The sequence below is a fragment of the Saccopteryx bilineata genome, chromosome 2 (assembly GCF_036850765.1).
Source record: "Saccopteryx bilineata isolate mSacBil1 chromosome 2, mSacBil1_pri_phased_curated, whole genome shotgun sequence".
NCBI lineage: Eukaryota > Metazoa > Chordata > Mammalia > Chiroptera > Emballonuridae > Saccopteryx > Saccopteryx bilineata.
The window spans coordinates 222,965,286-222,972,330 of NC_089491.1; the positions used below are offsets into that span (position 1 = coordinate 222,965,286).

Here is a 7,045-nt window from a genome sequence, read left to right on the forward strand (position 1 = left end):
CCTGGGGAACAAACTTGAGTTGAAGAAACCCTCTTCCCCATCTCTGACTCAGCTGCCTGTGTTCTTTCCTCCCCATACGGTGACTCACCCAAATCCTCACCAAGAGGCGTACACAGGTCCTCCCTGAGCAGCAGAGCCTGCAGGAGCCCAGCTTCCAGACCCTGCTCAGGACGGAGCCCACTGGGACCGGACAGCCCTCTGTGCACTGCCCCTCGCAGGGTCTGTGCTGTCCACACCTGGCTTCCCAAGGCCTCTTTTGCTCAGCTCCTTGTGGAAATACCGGTTTTATCATGCTAATTAGAGTAGCTATCCATTGGTGTTTTGCAGTAAGAAGCTTTAACCTCCCTGCTTAGCAAGACCAACAGTGAGAATAAGGGATCTTACAGTAGAGACTGCCCGTTGTCTGGGAGCCCAGCCTGCCCTCATCTCCAGAAATATGTCCCAAAGTCATCAGCTCCTGGGTGGCACGTGCCACCTGGCCTAGCAACCCTCTCAGGTGTCACCTACTTAGTTATCCTCTCCTGGTGGGGTGTTCTGAGATATAAAGGTGACACTGTAATTGCATTCATCCAGTAGAGCCAGATTCATTGAAAATGAGAGTGAAAAGGTACTTCTTGTCTCAAAGATCAGAAAGTAAGATGGGCAAGTACCTGGTATCAGGGTTTTTGTTGGGTAAGCAAATGTTTTTTAAGTTTGCTCCTTGTATTGGGCAGTGCCATGCATGTATAGTCTATGGAAGGCTGTGGGTGCTTGCCCTCAGGGAGGCAGATTGCAAATTGCATATTGCCTTCCTGCTTAGGAGGCGCTGTTGTTTGCTATTGTTTGCTGGAGAAGGGTTTTTTTCCCAAGCCTTTTTGGCTGGAGAGTGCAGAGAGAGGGTGCTGAGGGGCTTGGGAACCCTGCTGAGGCTTGTGGGGGGGGGGGGGCTATGGGTCTGGAGAGTGAGTCTGGAGAATGAATCCAGGGTGTGAAACTGGAGACTGAGTTGGGCTTTGGGAGCCCTGAGAGAAAGGGAAGCGGTCTTCCCTGCTTGTTTGCTCATCTGCATTACGAGACTTTAATAAACGAAATGGCCCACCATTTTCTGGCTCCATAATTCCTTTACCGTCTGCCTGAATGCAATGAGAACCTGCATGACAACAGCCTCTGCCACCAGCCTACCTTGACCTAATGACTTCTGTCAGTGTACTGAGGAGCCACTGCGCCACTTCAGCCTCAGGTGTTGTAAGGTACCAAAAGCTGCAGAATTAATATTAATATTTTAAGAGGCTTGAAGAACATTTTTATTAATTTGGGTTAAGGTGTGCAGAGAAATTGGGAGAATAGTCTCTGTACTGCGTGAGTGGCATAACCAGGATGGCTCTTGCCATTGTATTGTAAATGCAAAGAAAAGGAAAACATGGATTCCCAGACATTCCACCACACCTGTGGGGAAAGGGGTGAATGGCTAGCCAGGTGCAGGAAGAGAAAAGCCAAAATAAACCTTTTCTTATAGCAATGAGCCATTTGCAGGTATTTGTCCCCATGGAAACTACCTCTCCTATGTGAATGCGTGTGGTTAACATGTGTGACTCTGGACAGAGAGATGGTGGATAAACATTAGAGAATATAGGAATGCCTTTTAATATGTAAAGAGACATCTTTCTACCATTGTGTAGACTTGTAAATTTTGTTTTCTCCAAAATGATGTATGGCTTGCAAATTGAACATGGTCCTATCATGTTAAAGGACATATGACTATAACCAATAGTGGTAAAAGGAACCTAATTGCAATTTTTGCTTCTGTACTTCCCTCTTGCACAACTATAAAAACTAGGTAGAACAAAGGGCCAGTGCGCTCTCCTTCAGATTTCTGTCGGAGTCGCCGCCGCTTGGCCAAGCTAGACAATAAAGCTTTGGTGCGTAATCTACGGACTTTGTTTGTGACTTCAATGTTTTGGGTCCCTCCAGATTAGGCTTAACAGTACCTGAGGCAGGACAAGTGTCTCAGGACTAGTTCTGTTGTACAGCATTCTCTGGGCCAGGGGCTCCTCATGCTTCAGTCCTCTGCTTAAGGAGGTCCCCTGCTCAGGTGTGACGAGAGTCTAGGCTTTAGAGACAGAACAAGGGTATCCATCAGAAGCCAGGAGGGTCCCTTTCTCACCTAGGGAACTTCTGTGCACTCTGTCCGCTTTCTCTCTTTCCCACCTCCTCCCTCTGATGGTTACCATCCTGTCCCCTCCACACTTCCCTTTCCTTAGCCACTAGTGGGTTAATTATCTCCCTCTGGTGGCACCCAAGACTGGGCTTATTGCTGACTCCCAACTTATACCACTGATAGCAAGAACAGCAACTGGTATGCATGGCTTTTCAGAGTTTCTGGAAGGTTCCAGCTCTATGATGTCCTTTGCTTCTCACAACAGCCATGTGAAAATGGGGAGATCCTGAATTATTTTTCTTAATGATTGATTAGGTTTCAATAAACATTTGCTCTCTTAGACATTGCATACTTTTAAAAAATATTTTTTTATTGTTGTTGATCAATATACAGTAAAGCTTTTAGGGGGTTATATAATCCACACTACATCTCGACTCTCACAAAGCCTGGGAATATAATAACACCAATTGCTCTCATTTTTCTCTTTACTGTTGGGCAAGAACAAATACATTGCATTTTTACAGTGCTTTATATTTTTTTAAAAATCTTGCAAGGTAGGAGGAGCAAGAATGGTTATCACTGATTTACATAGTGAGGAAACTGAGGCTTACAATAGCTGGTGATTTGTTTGGAGTCCCTCATAACTCTTAGTTAACAGAGCTAGAGTTTGGTTTCAGATTTTCTGACATTTTCTAGTACAGATGTCAATTCCTTTCTAAAATTATGGTTTCTGGATATAGATACCCAACAAAAAGTAAGTGCCTGTGCATATGTCCCCCTCTCCCACCATCAGTGCAGCCACTCGGGATGCTCCTCCACTGCCCATTTCCAGATGACCTTCGGGATACTAGGGACACTAACTGCTTTCCACTCCCCAGCACACACCTTTCACCAGTAGTTTATGCCCTTTTCTCCAGTTTGCACTGTCTCCAGGGGCTGCCCAGTTGCTGGCATGGCACTGGGGATAGAGCTGCTGTCCCTGAGGTGGCAGAAATCGGCCTGGCTGGACTTGTTTTTTGAGCTGGAAAAATAAGTAAGAGCAGCCATATAAGTTGGTGTTTTGAGAAAAATCATTGTTACCTCTTATCCTGTTTAAAGCACTGTTATTGAAATTGTCCCAATGCTTGTTTTTACTGTACAGTGACCATGATGTCTTGTCCTCCAGGAATGCCTCGGAGTTCCATGTGCTGGGAGCTCCTGGAGGAGGGACAGGGCTATGCGGTGGATGTGTCTGTGTCCGTGTCCGTGGCGGATTGAGAGGGCCCTGTGCTCATGAGCCCAGGATTATCAGTTCAGGCAGGAACTTGGGTTAAAACAAGGAATGAGGTCATAGGATCAGAGACACTCTGGGATCAGGATGGAGTGAGGGGAGAAGGTGACAATATGAGGCAACTTCAGCAAGAGTGGGGTGGGGGACCAGCTGGTGGATGAGGGTCATCTTGTTTTCCTGGTCCTCCCTGAATGGGAAAGGCCTGCTTCATCCTGAATGGGGAGGGCCTGCTTCATTGGGGGGGGGGCGGGGCGCTAAGCTCACTGTGAGATTTTAGGGAAAACCAGAAAAGCCACTTTGGTGACTGGACATACTTTCTTCCTCCCTGTGCTTTTCTAACTGAACACATAGTGCCTCCACTCCACGGAGCTAGTCACTCCCCCGTGGCCACGCCCCCACACGGGAAGGAGTGGTCACGCCCTTCAGTGTTTTCTCTTAATTCCTCAGTAACTCCTTACAGCTGCCTTCACACCTTCCCTCTCCAAACTGCATTCATGGGGATTAAAACACCCTCCATTGTCCTCCCTTGTGTATCATTTACATAGTGATTGCACAATCACGTTGGTGAAGGAAGGACTCTCTGCCTTGTTAGTTGAAATTTGCTGATTTGCTGACTTAGTTTTTACAAACACCTGAAGCATCCAGTTTAAGTTGCAGTTTGGTGTCATACAAAGGGCACAGCCTTGAAAGTCAAACTTCCTGGTGCCACTACTTCCTACCTGTGGGACTTTGGGTAAAGTTTCTCACCCTCTCTGGACCTCAATTTCCTCCTGTGTGAATCAGGGCAAACAGTGAGCATGGCACACGGGGCCTGGCACCTGGGATCCTCCAAGGTGACCTTGCCTCCTCCCCCCCTTCCAATTTGCTATGGCAGCCTTAGGACATTTGTATAAGAATCTTGACTGAGAATCAGTTCAGGGTCCTCATTTCTGTCCTGGGGAAAATATAAGGGTATGAGAACTTGTACCGCCTCGAAGCAGAGCAGCCTGGCCATGGTCTCAACCACGAACACTTCTTGACCAACTGACCCCAGCCTCTGAGTGGGGCAGGGCTTCCCAGGCTGTTGGGACAGGAAAGACCTCCATATGGTAGAGGCTGGACACTGTGCGGTGGCTTCTGGCCCTGAAACTCATGGGACAGTGAGGGAAAGCCCTCATGCTTGCCTGGACTAAATAGGTTTCTGAGCAAGATTTCTTTGGAAGAAAAACTTCTGTGGTGGAAACAATTTGCTCATAACTGATCTCAGCCATGGTCTTTCTTACTGAGGGGTTTCACGTTGCCATATGCCTCTTGGCTTGCAGTCCCTGACTCTCCTTCGATGCAGTGGGCAGAAGTGGTAGTGGACATCTCTGGCCTTGAGGGGCATGAGTCTGTGCTTATTTTCAAGACTCTACTCTCTCTCTCTTTTCTGTCCCTCTTTCTTTTTAGAAATGCCTGGGGTACCAGTTTTTCTTCTCTTTTCTCCAAACGATGACACAGCCAACTATTGGGTTGGGGAATAAGTTCGTAGTGTTTTTACCGAAGACTTTTATTTAAACAAAAAAACAATAATTATATCAATAAGTTAATCAATTATATATTCGCCGTTGCTGTTTACAACCTCTTCCCACCTCTCGACCAATTTGTTGATGCCATTCCACCAAAAATCGCCTGGTCTGGTGTCAAAGAAGTTGTTGAGCCAGTTTTTGAGGACCTCTTTGTTATCGAAGGTAACGCCCTTCATATGGTTTGACAGGGAGCGGAAAAGATGGTAATCGGTCGGTGCAAGGTCCAGAGAATACGGCGGATGCTGAAGGACCTCCCATTCAAGCGCTTGGAGTGCGGCTTTGACGACTTGTGCAACATGGGGCCTGGCGTTGTCGTGAAGGAGTATGGTTTGACCATGTCGATCAGGTCTTTTCAGTCGAATAGCCTCACGCGGTGTAGCTGGGCAATGTAGAGCTCCTTGTTGACCGTGGCATTCTTTTCGAGCATTTCCCAGTTCCTCATTGAATTCAGAAGGCCTTCCGCTGCGGCACGTGTCATCGATGTCAAAGTCACCATTTTTGAACTTTGCAAACCATCTCCGTGCTGTAGACTCGCCTATGACACCTTCTCCATACACATCGCAAATGTCCCGGGCTGCTTTGGCAGCTTTTTGACCTCGATGAAAAGCAAAGAAGAGCAGGTGTCGAAAATGTTGATTTTTGCCTCCTGGGTATTCCATTTCTAAGCCTCAAAACTAATAAAAAATTAAATAACTCAAAAATACAATTAACATAGTTTTGTAGAGCAGAAAGAGTTTTATCGAATGAATATTTACCTTTTGCCTAACAGCAAACAAATCGTTGTAAAATATAAGAAAATATAAAAATGCTACGAACTTATTCCCCAACCCAATATTTTCCCTGGCTTGTTTTTCCACATCAGGCACCAAGTCTTCCATGGTTATAGTATCCTGAGGTTGACAGCTATTTGGGAGTCAGGTGAGCATTTATGACCAAGTAAATATTGAAATTATTTACAAAGCAAATGTTAGTGGTGACCAACAGCAACAAAACCAAGGACATGGGAGACTGTGCCTTCCCGATGTTCTGTCTGATGGCAAGGCCTAACCCTAACCTCATTTGCCACAACAGGCCTCAGAACCAAGCAAGGCGAGGATGGATGTCTTGGGTGCTCTAGAATGACTGGTGTTGAAGAACCTGAAACACAACTCCCCTTGACACATGTGTATCCGTTTAAAGAGTCCAGAAAAATCTCCACCCAGGAGCCCCGCTTTCTAGTTTCAAGGGCAAATGGAAGAAAGCCGGTTCTGGAAGGCCTTGAGTGTGGCAGCTTCTGAGATTGTCTTCTAACTCCCTCCCTCCAGAAGGATGATTTGACCAGCTTCCTGCTTACCTTGGGCCCCGAGGGACGGGAGGCAGGCTGGCCCACCTTGAGGTTGGAAGAGCTTGGTGTGTTGGGTGAACAGGTGGGCAGATCCACAACAGAGGCTTCAATTCAGCAGGAATCCGGGCTTGGCCGCCTGCCCGCTGTGTGGTCTTGGGCAAGTTCCTTAACTTAAGCCTCAGTTTCATCATCTGTAAAATGGGCATACTATCAACCTACAGGTTGCATACTGTTCACATACAAGAGGCACTTAGAACAGTGCCAGGCCTAATGCATATTAGTGAGATGAGAATATAAGGCCAGCAGCTGGGGCAGAGAGGCAGCTGCTCAAGATGACTGGGCAACAGGTACAAGGGCATGTGGGGAAAAGTGCCCTGCAAGGTAAACTTGACCTGCCTCGCAGTACTTGTTTCCTGTCCCAGTTTTCCCCACCCATCGGGATGGGAACATCATGGCAGACTCACCCTGTAGATTCCTCTTCCTGCCAAAACGCCTCTTCTAGGCAGTGAGTGAGAGAGTCGTTTGCAGGGGTGAAGCCAAAAGCCCAACTGGCAAGAAGACTGCTTTGGAAAACGATCAGCATGTGGGCTGCGACGCAGTTTTCTATGTGTTTCCACTACCTCCTCGGCCCCACGGAATCTTGACTGCCTGTGTTCTGCTGAATGAAGGCCGTGCGGCAGATGGACAGAAATTTGTCTCAAACTTCTTTCTGAACTAATTTCAAAATACAGAGAGGAAAAAATATCCTCGTCCCTTTTTTAAGATGC

The 7,045-nt window shown here is 47.1% G+C and overlaps 1 long non-coding RNA gene across 1 annotated transcript; it reads right to left on the reverse strand.

Annotated features, from left to right (window-relative positions):
* Window positions 1-2,636: 2,636 nt before the first annotated feature.
* Window positions 2,637-6,912, reverse strand: LOC136323142 (uncharacterized). The gene is made up of 3 exons (XR_010728922.1): window positions 6,743-6,912; window positions 6,288-6,469; window positions 2,637-3,158 (listed from the first exon to the last, which is right to left on the reverse strand). It is a non-coding gene; the product is annotated as an uncharacterized lncRNA (long non-coding RNA).
* Window positions 6,913-7,045: the final 133 nt, after the last annotated feature.